The 15,722-nt window shown below is 43.7% G+C and overlaps 1 protein-coding gene across 6 annotated transcripts in view; it reads left to right on the top strand.

The window, feature by feature from the left end:
• The window catches only part of OPCML (opioid binding protein/cell adhesion molecule like), a 1,086,020-nt gene that overhangs the window by 854,960 nt on the left and 215,338 nt on the right, over window positions 1–15,722 (top strand). The window lies entirely within an intron of this gene.

Here is a 15,722-nt window from a genome sequence, read left to right as displayed (position 1 = left end):
TGAAGCTTCAAACAGACTAGTTCCACCACCCAGTGACACATCCTCCCTCCACCAAATAGGAGGTTTAGGGGGTCCTTTCTCAGAGACCCCTCTGCTGACATTTGGGGACATACACCAAGGTCTTAGGAAGGGTCCCTGTTTGTGATTTCGTTTTTAGCAACTGCCTTTTATCAGATTCTATACATTCAAAAGATTTCTTTTTCAGTTTGTGAAAAGTGTATGGTCTTTGTTGAGCTCAGATAGGTTTCTTCATGTCTGATTTTCTTGAAAATAATGTGACGTTGTTCATTTCAGTTGGTTTCCTAGAGAGACGCCGAGTAGGGCTTAGCGTCCATTCAGGCTTCAGTCCCCTGTACATTTCAGGCACTCACGCTTTCCTTTTGGCTCAAGCAGCTCTATGCTAGCGAAGCATCCAGGCCTACCTCTGCAGGCCATTTGTAATGGCCTGTGTAGGGCCAGAGATCTGTCTGCTGCAACTTCTGTTCCCCAGCAGTCCCTGGCAGTCCCTGACAGTCCCTGGCCCTGCCACACTGCTTGAAGCTTTGCTCTGCCCAGCCTTCAAGCCCATCTCTCATCCCCACGTGTTTCCAGACGCTCACAAGCGCCTGCCGCACAACAGACATGCTGTTCCCCGTTCTCGTGCACGTCCCACCCGCTGTTTTGGAGCTACAAGGCTACCTGCCATCTGGAGACCAAGACAACTGTCACATCTGATACTTCTCTTCGGATGGTGGAGGCACTTAGGGAGATCCGTCACTGGAGATGAGCAGGGATATCTGTTGAAAGTTTCTGGGGGTGTAGAAAACACGGAGATGTGAGTGCTCCCTACCCCACCTGCCACCTGGGCTGGGTTCCAGAGGCGCTGAAATTCACAGCACTGGAAATGACAGTTCAGAGGTACCTCTGTGGTCTTGACAGCAAAGTTATCTTCACATTCAGGAAATACGGCACTGAAATAAAAAAGAAGTGTCAGGAGTTGTACGGAGTCAGACCAAACAAACTTACCCTTTTTCAGAGAAGAGGACAGATTGTCGACGAGTGTCTAAGTCAGCACAGGCTAGAGTGCGCTAGGGACACCGGTGGCAGGGTGACGTTCTTCATGAGCCAGCACTTGGGGGTGAGGGATGTGGAAGGCTACAGGGTCTCCCTGTGGGCCTGGAGATGCAGGGCGGTGGTGTCCTCTATTCCAGATTCAGCTCCTACAGCCTCCACATTGTAGGCCAGTGACTCTGCGGGGGGTGGCCCTCAGAGGTGGCCTGGGCAGGCAGAGGTGGAAAGGGAGGACCCCCTTCTGGCTTGTTACCAAGCAGCTGCAAGAAGGTCAGGGAGCTGCATTCTCTCCTCTTACTCAGCAAGGTGGCGGCATCTTGTTCTCTCTCTGGAGCCCGGTTGAATTACCAGGGGGCGGATGCTGGGACCCCACTGCACAGTTAGAAAGAAGCCCAGGGGTCTTCTTACTTCCCAGCAGCTCTCGGCTTTTGTCCAGTCTGCAGATTAATTTTTCAGACTTAGTATTAGTTCAGGTTAGATAAAGATAATGAAAGTTTCCTAATCCTCTTAAAGAAGATTTATCTGACTGAGTAGAAAGCTTTCAGAAGACAATAAGGCATGTATAAAACTGAGGCCTAATCTCGCCTTTAATTTCAAACTGCTGATGGGTATTGATTTTGCAATGAGAAAAACTGAAAAATTTCCGAGCAGCAACTTGTCTGTTTAGAAAAACAGAATGGTGTTTATGGACCTTCGGACCATTTTGGGAATGTTGGTGTGTCCTTCCTTCTGCCGGTCAGACATCATTAGCCCATGAGAGAGCAGTCCCTCAGGGCCCCACTTCGGGGTCCCTTCTGCAAGGGACAAGGCAGGGACACTGTGGCACTAAGCTCAGGGCCTGCCCCTGCTGTTGCGTAAGGTATCTGATGGAACTAATTTTCAAATCCTTCTCTTTGAGAGAAGAAGCCGCCTTCATTAAAATGGTGTCACTGATACCTGAGGTACATCTTAGCCACTGAGGGGATCATTTCAAGGTGCCATGTGAGCCTGTGTGATAATGTGATCTAGACTAAATCCTAGGTGTGAAGGAAATGCAGACCAAGGGGGGAGTGTGACTGTGGGGTCGGATTAGTCAGGGTAGGAAAATCAGTCTGGCCACCCGGGTGACAGGTACAGGGTCATTCTCATGGCCACACAGACTGAGCCCCTACCTGGGAGAGACAGAAGTGTCTAAGAGACACTGTCCAAGGGAAATTGAGAGCATTCATTCTCCTCTCTCAAAAGAGGAAGAATTAAAAGAATATAACCCAGATCTTTGATTTGGGGGAGATGGTACTGGACTTGCTGGTAATTGGGAAGGTAAGAGCCTATTCCTCCCAGAAAGAACAACTTGACTCTTACTAGGTCCAGGGATAAAGAAAACACAGACATTAAACAGATATTGTAGACCAACGGTTTTCAACCTGTGGGTCACAACCCCTTTGGGGGTCAAACAAACCTTTCCCCTTTCACAGGGGTCACCTAAGACCATTGGAAAACATATGTTTGCAATGGTCTTAGGAACTGAGACACTGCTACTTATGTGTGGGGGTCACCACAACATGAGGAACTGTATGAAAGGGTCAAGGTTGTGGCATTAGGAAGGTTGAGAACCACTGTCATAGAACCAGGAAATGGGTAGAACCTAACACCAGAAATCATGTGCTTGAGATTCTGCAAGAATTTGTTAACTTGAGAGTAGAGAGGTTTTCTAAAGTTAACTATTCCTGGAAAACCACAGGAATCATAACTTATTTATATCTGTCCTCCACACTTAGCACACTGTCCGCTGAGACAGGGTAGCTGCTCAGCCACTGTTCGTGAAGCAACCAGGAGCAGACAGACACAGCAACTGACGTGGCGTATGAATGCAGGGGTCATAGAGGCTCCTCAAGCGGAGAGCAATAGGCTCTGAGTCAGACACTGTCCACATGACTTGGAGTGGACAGGCCAGGCCCTGAAGGGAAAGGGGTCTTCAGTGTGACAAGCTGAGAGATATGTCATAACAGGGACAAGGCCAATTCTGTGCACTTGTGTAGTACTTTACAGAGATGGTGACAATGTTTGTCTCATTTGACCCTCAGAACAAGCCCCTGGAGGCTACTGCGTGCAGGGACTGTCATCTCCATTTGTAAATTAGATAACTGCAGCTCACGAAGGTCAAGGGACTGACCAGAGTCTCTAGTAGCAGAGTGGGGTCTTGAACCATGGCCAGGATAAGTGTCCTTCCAGAATACGTCAATGCCTCTGCCGCCAATGATGCCCAAACTCATTTCTCTGCTCTGGATCAATGAGAACTTTCCAGGTTTCTTGGATTTGTTTTGTTTTGTCTCTCTTTTTCCCCCCTTTTTTCTGTTACTGATACTGACTTGTATCAGCAGAAATGGAGGACAAAGCTCAAGGAAGAAAATTAGCAGAAGGGGTGGGACACCAAAGCGATAATAAATGGTGTAGAGTGGCAGAGAGAGAGCAGCAACGTAGATAATTAATTTTCTAGCAGCTCGTCCCTCTGGGGATACACATTTTAAATGTTACCGCTTTATCCTACGTAAGTCCTGAAAACTCTGGCCCCTTTGACAGCCTAGGATCTAATTTTAATTCTAATTATCATGAACTCTTCAATATTCTGAAAGTACACAGTGATCTACACGTTGTTGTTTGTTAAGGGATAGATGGAGCATGGAGTTCTGGTCTCTCTTTTGCTTCTTGGGGGTTGAGGTTCTTTACCTGTTCTCTCGACTGGCTCTGAAATCTGTTTACTACAAAGTACTTCCTTTTATGGACTGCATTTCCTTTGATAGGCTCAATTTTTATGCAGAGGGCTAGAAATGATCAATTTTGTTAAATTTTCTCATGAGACTCCACAGCAAACTTAGGCAATTTCCATGTAAACATAAGACTTTGGGTCTTTTTGCCTGGAGTCAGTTTGGGTGAAACTGGTTGGTATCCAAAGCTGAGTTTCCCATGTAAAGAAGTATGATTTCCCAGCCAGCCCAATCTTAGATTTTGCTAAGCAACAGCCAACGTCAGCACTGGACCTGTTTAAGTGAAAACCGTATCACCGTTGTTCCTTGGATCTTCCCTACAAAATATGCATCATAGTCACATTTACAAATAAAGGAACTGAGGCGTAGACAGACCAGTGATGCGCCCTAAGATGATGAAGCTACTATGTGCTTTAAATTCCCTTCGCTAGACTTGTCTGTTTGGGTTAAGCTTTTGTCTCTTAAAAAAAAAAAAAAAAGCAAAATACAAATAGCTAAGGCACTTTACAAGCATTATCTCTTTTGATTATTTATCACAAAAACCCTGGAAGACCAAACAGGAAGCCACAGGAGATGGAGACTCAGAGAGTTGGAAGTGATTTGTCTGAGTTGCAGTGTCAGAGAGTCTCACAGCGACACCTGGGACCTGGTGTTTTCCTCCGTGTCCCATACCTGTTCACCGTGCCTCATTGCTAATCCAGAGATGGGCTAACAGACAGGGGACCACCACCCTATGTGAGAAAAATATAGACTTCCGAAATGTTAGAGAAGGGTGGATACGAAGGCAACAATTCCAGGGTGGGGGCAGCTGGCAGCTGTGAGGAGGGCACTGGAGCGTTTATAGCAGGGCCAGAGAGGCAGGACCACAGGCCACAATTTTGCCGGGGACTTACCTATTTTCAAGTCCCTTTGTAACCTTTTTTTCCTGCTATTTCCCTCTCTTCTCCCAAATATTACAGTCATTTAAATTAACGTGTGATTGTGGGCTTACAGAAAAGCAGGCAGTCAACCTGAAATAAATTTAATTTATTCAGCCTCTATTTTAAATGATAATCACTCTTGCTCTTCACACAGGCAGGGTAGAAGAGTGGAAAAAACCAAAACTGGGCATCAGAAAACTCACTTCTCAGCCTCAGCTCCACTCCTAACATCTCAGGCCTATGTCGACAAGACACTGACTTCCTAGATTTCTTATCCCATAGTGAAGAACTCAATTCAATATAATTGATTTATGTTCTATGCACACATACAAATGGTAATCCTGTGTGTGTGTGTTTGGAAATAAGGTTCCGGGAGGGGGTCTCTAAACTGCAAACGTTGTGTATGTGCAAATATAGCAATTAAGCAAAAATATTAGAACTTCTCTGAGCTTCATTTCCTGGACTTTGAAATGCAGAGATTGAACTGACAGTGGAAGTCCTTTTGAGCTGTTATATCTTACGACTTTTAATATAGTTCCTTTGTGTTTTTTCCTACCTTCACCCACTTGTGGGGAAATTAGAAAGTTTGTTCTTACTTCCTTGTTTATATCTTCTTCATAGGCTATTGCATTTGGGGACTTCTTGCTAACTCTCCTAGTTAGTAGTGACTCCGAGCATTAGTTACCTTTTTACTTGGAGAAAGTGGAAGAGAAAACTCCCTTTCCTTTCCAGTTCCTTCCTGATATTAAGTAACCTCCACACCCCACATAAATTAACACCTATGTCTCCGTCTGTATCATCTCTTTATGTAAGGCTTATCTTAACTAAGAAGGCAAGAACAGGAGGGAAGGAATCAAGAAGGAAACTATCATTTTCAAACAACTCTCTGCACCCAATAAAGGCGGGTACATCACAGAGAGAGTGTCCCCACCTGGGCTGCTTGTACACCTGACCCAATCGTCTGCCCTCAGAGTTAGCACAAAGCCCACACTCGTGCTTTCCTTATGACAGGCCCAGCCCTGCCCTCAAGCTGTGCTGCTCAGAAGGTTGTGAATTTGACACTACATGTAGCCAGAATAAAAGCAAAGATTACCTTCACCAAATCACCTCGGTTTGCCACCTACCGTGACGTTTTGTGTAGACGGTAACCACACAGTTCCTAACACATTTTGTAAAAAAGATGATCGGGTGTCTTCTGCTGTTACTGTGGGGAGAAAAATGGGGTTTTTTTCTGTACTGCTCAGGAACTGAGGCCAAAACACACTCATTCACACTCAAACACACACTCACTCATGTACACACCTTTACACACCCTCACTATTTTCACAGATTTTATGGTTCTTCCTTCTGTAACCTCTGGAATTCCATCCCACTGTTCATTAAATATGTATGTTCAGCCTCTGTCTAGGAGAGGAGAGAGGGAGGGCCACGCTCAATTTCTCCTGTGATGCTTAGAGTCTGTTAATTATAAGAATGGGAAGAATCGGTCTTTTCCAAGGTGAATGAGACCAAAGCAGGGTGACATTGGATGAACACAAGGGCAGGGCTGGGAACCGGTTGGCCCTGCCTAATGAACGGGCACCACTTCCCTTTGAGAGTCCCGGCTTGGGTAGTGCATGGACTTGTTTTGACGCAAGGCAGAGAGACACATAGACAGGATCCAGGAAGGTGCTGCCAGGCTGGCACCTGGTTTGATGATTTATGCGGTAGCCAGAAAGAGAAGTGTCAGGGCCTGGAGCTATCATCTGCCTTATTTGCAACAGAATTAAATAAACGGAACAGTCATAAAGCCTGTTCTCAAAATCATCACTGATGTGGAGATGGAGGGGAAAATGAAATGCCTGTTATGTTCTGCTCAATTTGCATGGTGATCTCAGCTTATTTCCTGAGAGGCCCGTCTGCCAGGATCGCTAGTGAATAGATCTTTTCCTACACATTCCTGTTGCTGTGAGGAGGGGCGAAATCACAACTAGGAAGAAGGGCGAATTAGTAAATGTCCACAAACTCCCCCAACAGATTAGAGTTCATGGCGACCCTCATATGGTCAAGATCCCATGTAAGCTTTCAAGTTTGAGGTTAATCGTCCCTTAGCATCACAAAGAACTGTGAATTCAGAGTAGTGACATTTTTCTACACTGAGCAAGTGTACTCCTATTTGGAGAGTTTGACTCGCATTCCCAGACATGGTTCTGAGCTCCCATTGAATAAGTTTTACCCTTACACATAAGATCTTGACAGCAATAACTATTTATTGTACATATTCCTATGTTGTTTTTTTGTAAATGTGTCAAAAATCTTTTGACCATATTTTCACTAAAATTCTCCATAGGCATAGAAATTGAAAAGCAATAGAAGTGAAATACAAGTCAAGAGTTTGCCTTTTTTTTTTTTTGAGACAGCGTCTCCTTTTCTTGGCATCAGTAGAGTACTATGGTGTCATAGCTCACAGCAACCTCAACCTCTTGGGCTTAGGTGATCCTCTTGCCTCAGTCTCCCAAATAGCTGGGACACAAGCATCCGCCACAATGCCTGGCTATTTTTTAGAGACAGGGTCTCTCACTTGATCAAGCTGGTCTTGAACTTGTGAGCTCAAGCAATACACCTGCCTCAGACTCCCAGAGTCCTAGGATTATAGGTCTGAACCACTGTGCCCAGCCTAAGAATTTGCTTTTGTCATAATTATGAGACTGACGCGCTGCCTACTGCGCTAAGGAGGCAACTTGCTTTTGTAATAATTATAAATGATGACTGCCATCCACTGAATACAGTTGACCTTCAAATAACTTGGGTTTGAACTTTACAGGTCCACTTGTATGCTAATTCTCTTCTGCCTCTGCCACCCCAAGACAGCAAGGCCCATCCTTCCTTTTCCTCTTCCTTTTCCTCATCCTCTTCCTCTTTCTTATCCTCCTCAACCTTCTCAGCATGACAAGGATGAGGATGAAGACCTCTGTGGTGACCCACTTCTTAAAAAGTAGTAAATATGTTTTCTCTTCCTTAGGATTTTCTAAATAACATTTCTTTTATGAAGCTTAACTTAATGTAAGAAGTCAGTATATCAGACGTGTAACATGCAGAATATGTGTTGATCAACTGTGTTATTAGTAGGGTTCTCAGTCAATGGAAATTTATTAGAATAATTAAGTTTTGGAGAGTCTGAAATTATACTCAGATTTTCAACTATGTGGGGATTGAAGCCCCTGACCCCCACATTGTTTAAGGGCTAACCATATTTCAGATGATGGTCATTTTATAGACATTATCCAATTAATCCCAGAAGGTGAGATTCATTTTCCTCATTTTTTTGAATGAGGAAACTGAGGCTCAGAAAGGCTAAGGTCCCAGTGGATAAGCACAGGGCTGTGATTTGAACTCAGCTAAGTGTTCAGTGAGAGTCTTCACTTGACTTCTATGCTGAGCTTCCCTCTGATTCGATACCTTTTATATAAGCGGGTCAGATGGAAACACTGGTTCCTTATATATGCTTTTCTTATAGCTTGTGTCTATTTAAAGCACTTTAGCATTCTGACTGTGCAGTCATGATCTGCCTGCCTTCCTTCCTTCTTTTTATCTCCTCCTGTTTTATTTATCTTTGTAATTATGACTTTTTTCTTGTATCAGAGACTCCAAAATCTAAATTTTTAATTCGTATTTCTTCTCAAATTCTATTCTCTTATTTCTCATTATTGTCTCCTGAGCTCTTCCACTTAGGTATCTCTTAATCATCTTAGCATGTTCTGCACTGAACGTAACTTTTTTACTCCAAAACATATTTTTTCCTTCTCTTTTAATTCACAGTTGCATTTGTGGGAACACCATCTTTATGGAAAACCTTGGCTTTGGCTCTGACTCTCCTTTCCCCTTCTCTTCTCTGTCAAAGCAGATGCCATGTTCAATAAAACTTTTCTCTCCCTTTCTGTTCCCACAATGCCTGCCATCAAAGTGCAGAAGCCTACTCTCTACTGACTTTTCACTGTCACATCCTAATTGATACCTAACCCTCAGCCTCTCCCTCCTGATAGCTTGTTTTAAGCTCCCTCCTGATAGCTTGTTGTCTAAGTTTTTCTGGTGTACACATCTGATCATGTCACTCCCCCACCCTCATGATGTTCATGACTCCATGTTGATAATGAAGTCAAGTCAAAACCTCTCAGATTTCAAGTGCTAAACAATCCCAGACCAAATCTCCTATTCCAGTCTTTTTTTCTTATTTCTTCACTTTTTACATCCTCTATACAACCTTATCAGATTTGTCCGGGAAGAATCCTGCCTGCCCACCATCCTGCATTCTTTTTCATTTCTCACACTGTTCATCAGCCTTGAGTTTTCTTCTTCTCCATAGGTATCCAACCAAATCCTATGGGAAGTGGTGCAGTCCAATAGACCTTTCTGTGATGATGGTAATGTTTCATGCTTGCATTCTCCAAAAGAACACAAACAACCTTCTAGCCACAAGTGCCTATTTAGAGCATAAGGTAAGAGTCGAACATGTGAGGAACTGAATTTTTAGTCTTAATTAATTTTAGTGAATTCATTTTGAAAGAGCACATGTGGCTAGTAGTTGTCATATTGCACAGTACAATTTAAGGGTTGCTAAGTACCCAAAGCTAAAGGCTTTCTTTGAAATTCCAGTCTCCACTTTACCTGTACTTCCTTATGATACCTGTAACTTTTTATTTTGAGTTTTAGTTATTGGTAAATCTAACTCTCTTCCTCTACTAGATTGTAATTTCCCTTGAAGCAAGAGCCAGAGGTGGCTCCATAATTATTCACAGAGTCACAGCTTAGCAATGGCATCTGAATTGGCATGACCAAAGCAGTAGCTCACAGAAGTAACTGTTTAATAAATTTTTATAAAATATTACTAATTCCTAAAAGTAATAGCGAAATATCCTAAATATGCTTTTATGGAGGATGGAGCAAAAATGTCAATTGTTATTATGAAAACATAAGCATCTCAAAGGGTGGCTTTGCTGGCAGACATCTGGGAAATGATTGGCAGCCACACCAGAAAAATCCACACCTACCTCGGATTTATCCCCTTGGATTTCCTGTGCTCAGGACAGATCACTGCACACTGTGGGCATCAAAAACATACCTGTCAAATAAAGGAGTTCTCAGTGAAAGCTTAAAAAAAATCTTAATTTAGAGCTTCTGGGGAAAATTTCTGACACAGCCATTTTCCTTTAGTGGTGTTAGAAATCACCCCCAAACAAGGTGCCCCTGATGGTTACCCTGGCAGGCAGAGCTGGGAGTGCATGAACCCAGCCTGCTGCAATCAATTTAACGGGATGGATTATGTGCTCCGATTGGCCAGTAAGCAGACATTAATGACCAGTTAGCAACTGTGTTCAGGTCAATTAATTTATATTTGTATTTTGCAAACTAAAAGTTGCTCTGTTAGATTATTGATTCTTTGTCCCTGTATTCAATTTGTTTTTAATTGCACCATTGCTGGGCCAAGCCCTCCCTCCTGGCAAGCTGGCAATAAATCTGCCACCATCTCAACAATCAACAATAAATGTGTCTCTTCATGTCATTATTAATATGTCCCTCGGATTGGTTCATTACCACGGTTAACAGTTTATAAGAGCTGGATGGCACATTGCCAGGAGGATTCCTTTTCCCAAGGGCTCTTTTGTCGTGATAGGATTGATGTTTTCAGATTCGAGTATATCTGAGGAAAGAGTTCTGGGACTTAATTTAATATAGCTGGAATACAAGCTACCTAATCCTTTTTTATCACAAACAGCTTTGGAAGAAGGCATCTCTGAAATCGAGATTTTTGCCTTCTGCAATTCTCTTTCTTCTCATTTCTTTTTCTCTTTTAATTTCTTCTTAATTTCTGTTGAGATAAATTATTTCCACCTCAAACCAACATAATAGGCTATGCAGGTGACCTGAATTCCCCAGGTGAGTGAGCCAGGCATCCCCCAGGGTACTGGAGTTTTATTACCAGATTTTGGGTAGTTGAAAGCTGAGGGGAGCTCCCTGTGTACAACTTGTGAATGTTGATTAATGGAAGGGCAGAAATACTACCCTCAGAATGTCACCCAAATGCAGGTCAGTACCAAAAAAGAAAGCTCTATCTCATAACAGAGATAATCATTAATTACAGTATTGTTATTGGCACTCTTAGCTGTTAGAATTTTTCAAAGGGAAAGCACAGATTTTAGAATTTATAGGTTGGCAGAAGAGATTCCTCTGTGTCCCCAAAATGCCAAACAATACATTTAAATGGAACTTAGAGTATTTTCTGAAAACGCTGCCGAGCCCGGAAGCTAAAGACAGGAGGAAGCATTTACCAATTGCTGTTTCTGAGGTTCCAGTTTCTCAGGGTCAAATAGTTTGGCCTTCTTCACACACAGTTCATAGTCAATTTCTGGATTCAGGATACAGATTTTACACATAATTTACTATTAGCAATACTTACACTTTGAGGCACATGGCTGGCGTGGGAGAGTTATACATGGAACAGTCTTCTTTATAAGAATAGCACAGGTAGGGGAAGGGCCGGGACTCAGGCATAGAAGGTTTCGAAAAGAAAAAGGCAAAGGAAAGGGATGGAAGAAGAATTTGAAAACCTTGGTAAAGGCCCACAGAACTATAATGGAGGATGTGACTGAAAGAGACGATCAGAGAAAAGTTTGGGGGGGTGGCCTAGAGGAAGGGAAAGAAGGGACAAAGGGGTGTGGCCCATGACTTGGTGAGGCCACTTCCCTGAGTGGAGGTGGGGAACCCACACAGCAGGCTCAGCTGCCCCGGGCTCTGCATGTGGGCTTCTCCGGTGCACCCTGATCATTCCTGTGGTTCTCTGGGCAAATAGCCCACCTCCTACTTAAGGACCTTTGTGCTCTCCTGCTGCTTAGCTTGAGCTGCTCCAGCAAGAAGTGGAGGAAACTGTTTGAAACAGTCCCATGTGGGACATAGCAGGCCTAGGACAGGTTTCTTCCACCTATCTCCTCCACCCCATCCTCTGCGTTCATTCTCACACCACCACTGAGAACTGATCATGTCTCTGGTCGCTGACGGTTGGGCTTATGTTTTCCAAGTGTGGTAATTTCAAGGTTAACCCAACAGAAAAGGCAATGCTGAGGATAACCTCAGTGTTAATTCAAACAGAGAGAGAAAAGAAACACACTGACTGATGGGCTTCTAGAAGAGAGGTCCATAACATTTAACTCCTGGACGCGCTGGGACCTTAAGTGAGTTAACCTTGCTAAGTTGCAGGGTCCTCATGTGTAACTTCTGAGAAATAAAACCTGCCCCACCCACTTCATAAGGTGGCTGTATATTAATGCAGAGCACTCTATCCTTTACTAAAATGATTTGTTTTAGGCTGCAATGTTAATTCCTGAAAATGCCTCTACACTGTATGACAAGTGTTATGCTAGGGTAGATCAGTAATGCTTAGAGCTGCTAACCGTGTACTCTTCTATTATGACATAAAAGAAGATTTGTGCCACTTTCTGAAGTTTAAGGATGTCCGTGTTTGTGTGACATCTGTCTTCAAAATTTTATATCATTCCTCTTGTTATTTTAAAATATTCTCCTAACTATATTTGATATTGTTGTCATAATTTTACAGTCTCATGTCTAAGAGATACTTCTGGATGTGATTATATATTTTTTTCTAAATTGAAAAAAGCACATAATTGAGAAGAAATTAAGAGATAATAAGGACAACATTTAGACAAAAGACAAATGGTAATTAATCTCTGTCATCATCAGAGCCTTTGTCAAAGGTTTTTTCTTAAGCTTCCATCTCAGAGTTGGTCTGACTTAGGTTAAGACATATAAAACTTTGAGTCCTGCATAGGGCTGGGTCTTCCTGGGGTCACTACTCGTTACTAAATGGAATCTCTTCCTTTGTTGTGAATTCCTGTTATCTTCTATCACATCCAAAAAATAAAACAGTCTATTCTGCAGGTTTAAAATGAAAAGAAAAAAAATCTGTGACCATGGCACATACATCCCTAAGTACTCACTTAAAACATCCCACTGATATGAGTGCTAAGCAACAAGCCTTGAGTCCTGGCCACAGCTAATCTAAAGTGCCAACAACTAATAACAGAATCAGAGAAGGCAAAATAGCTACTTGAGGAATAAAGCTTCCCTGTCCTTGGTTCTGCAACAGCAGGGTGGAAAGTGAGGGGACAAGAAAATCAAAGTTCCTTTAAAAAAAAAAAATTATCACACATAGAGGCAAAATGTCCCCACAGCAGGAAAGAAAGTCGAAAACACACCAAATCAATCACCTTAAAAATAAGGCTTAAAATCTTCTACTGCATAAGATGTAGACGGGGAGGGAAGAATGAGCCCAGCAGCTTGAAAATGTTTTATTAAACTGCATGCTGACTGCCACGGCACATACAGCAAAATGCAATTAAGGTCAGGCCATTAAAAAGATGCCCAAGGATAGCTCTGAGAGAGACCAGGGGCAGTCAGCAGGTGCCCAGGAAACTTCCAAAGGAAGCTTACTTTGAAAAGGTGCCAGGCAGGGGCTGCAAGCACCTCAAACAGGACAGGCTTGGTGTGAGATGTCCTAGCAGCCACTAGAAGAGGTGAAGATGGCAGTTGTAAGTAGGGAGAAGAGGCGGAGGTGAGAATGGAGAGGTTCCCACAGGGAGGACCAGGCTCCATCCAGCATCCCAAGTCTTGGGTCTAAGACATTCTCAAGGGATACCCATGTGCAGAGGTGATAGCATGTTCAAGTACAAAGCTGCTCCGGCGTCACCATGTGCTCACACTTTTCTCAGCAGGGTGGGCCTGGGTGTCTCTGAGAGAGAGGCCTTTCCCTGCCTCTCTATCTCATTCCCTCCAGCTTCTGCCTAACATGACTGGGCAGGTATAGGCCCCTGGGACGTGCACAGGCCGCCTGCCCAGTGGGAAGGACCAGACTGTACTGAGGAGGTTTTCTTCTCATGGGAAGATCTGGAAGTCAGTGGTGCTCATGTCAGGCAGAAGTTGTTCATTCAGGGCCTCTGCCAAGGCGGGTAATGTTCCTGGCTGGTCATGGTAGGCCCAGGATGATGGTGACGTCCACCCCCTCCCTGCCCTACAGTGCACCCCACGGGGCCCCATTTCTGCCTGCTCAATTCCGGGCTCTCCTCTTGTATAATTAATACAGGCGCCATTTGAGATCAGGCCCTTGGAAGGTATGGCTCTGTCTCACCAGGCTGTAACCACTGTGTTACACTGACACTGAAATCTTCAGCAAAGGTATGAATGAAAATGGGGGCAAAGTCTTCACCCTAGAAGTATAGCATGGGACTCACATAGAACAGGTGCTCCGATGCACTTATTGAATGTCTCTGACATGCGATGAGTCATCAATAGGTACTAAATGATTAAAAGAATAAAAATATTTGTTTGCAGAGAGTTAAAACAAATTGATTTAGGCGTATACATGCATGGGAAAATAAACTACAAATCACATACAAGATAGACATAATGGGTAGTGTGAATTTGATGTTAATGACCGACCCTCCAATGGAGGCTGTAAGTGAACTTTTCTGCTGATTCTGGGGCTCCTAATTCTCCCTTCCATCCTACCAAGCCACCCACAGAAGTTCACAGTCCCCGCCGCACTGCACATCTCCTTTTTCTAGAGAAGATTTGCTAATTGTTGTGCATTTACAGTGCGTCTTCCATGCTCAGCCCCCAGGATATTCGCCCTGGCTTATTTTTCCTATTCCCATTTGTTGCTGCAGAAGTCCGTGGAACACTGGCTGCGCAACTGTGCCCGTGTGAACATCAGAGACAAAGTAGCTATTGTGGCTGCAGCAGGAGTGGTTTTATAGACTTCGCGGACTTTAGGAAGGCAAAAAACAATTTCTGGGCATAATACAATTTGGAACATGCTCCCATTTGCCTCAGAAACTATTGCCTTGCAGTGATTTTCTGTCTCTGGTGAGTAAATGTTCCCTGAGCTGCAGCAACCATGGATGAGAGTCAGCCCCGTGCTAGCCCGGCCAGAGCTTTGCTTTTTAATGTTGACTTCTTATTTACATGAGGGTTGAGTTTACATCTCTTTTCCCAGCTTTCCCTTTCTAAAGTTATCTGTTGTTCCCTCTCTCCTTCTACCAGTCCTTAATCCTTCTCTCCCTCCGCAGATAATGCTCAACTTCTGCAGTAGGGAGGTCTCTTTGGAAGGCCTGAGGGCCGGGCCAACTTTGCCAGAGCATTTGCATACATTTCCATTTAGCTGGCCTGCAAACATGATGATTATGCAAAGTTCTGCCCTGTGCAGCAGTGAAAGGAATCTGTTTAGATTTAGCAACTATAGGTTTCACAGAACACAGCCAGGTAGGTAAGAGGGGCTGTAATTATTGCTACTGCAGGGAAGATGTGCAAGTGTGATTTATGGTAAGGAATGATGGACTCAGGTTCAGGGGGACAGCTCCAAGCACGCAAGTCATCCAGCTGGGTCTTGCCTGGCTCCTGCTCACATCTCCCAGAGGGTCACCTTGCACACAGTCAGGTGAAAAGTTGGGGTGCTGCTTCTCACATTTTGATAGCATACCCTCTGGCAAGCTGCCGGAGCTTTCTCTCTGGTAAGCCTGTTTTCTAGAGGCCTCAGCTTCTCTGGTTTAGTAAATTCAGCACATCTCTTTGCTGAAATGGGTTTCCAGTCCACCAGCCTGGTCATTTTCTCACAAGCTGAAAGCCTTACAGGGCCCATTCTGACAAATGCAGGGTCCATGATAACACCATGTTCCAAACACCATTTAAGGGCAAGGATCTAGAGCTCTCCTCGTAGAAAATAATCACATGGTTTTAATGAAGTGTGGTGAGTCGAAAGATCCAGAAAACTCCAGTATTCATATCATGTGCAAACTTAGATTAGCACATGGGTAACTTTCTAAGATTTATTTCTTGCAGTATAAAATAAGAGACTAGGGGTAGATGGTCTCTGAAATTTCCTCCTGCTGTGATGTTCTAGATGTTTATTCCTGAGAGTATACATCTTATAAAACATGGTGAAAAATTTTTTTTCTACTCATGG

The sequence above is a fragment of the Otolemur garnettii genome, unplaced genomic scaffold, assembly GCF_000181295.1.
Source record: "Otolemur garnettii isolate 467f Iridium unplaced genomic scaffold, OtoGar3 scaffold00097, whole genome shotgun sequence".
NCBI lineage: Eukaryota > Metazoa > Chordata > Mammalia > Primates > Galagidae > Otolemur > Otolemur garnettii.
This window is presented reverse-complemented; position numbering and strand designations above follow the sequence as displayed.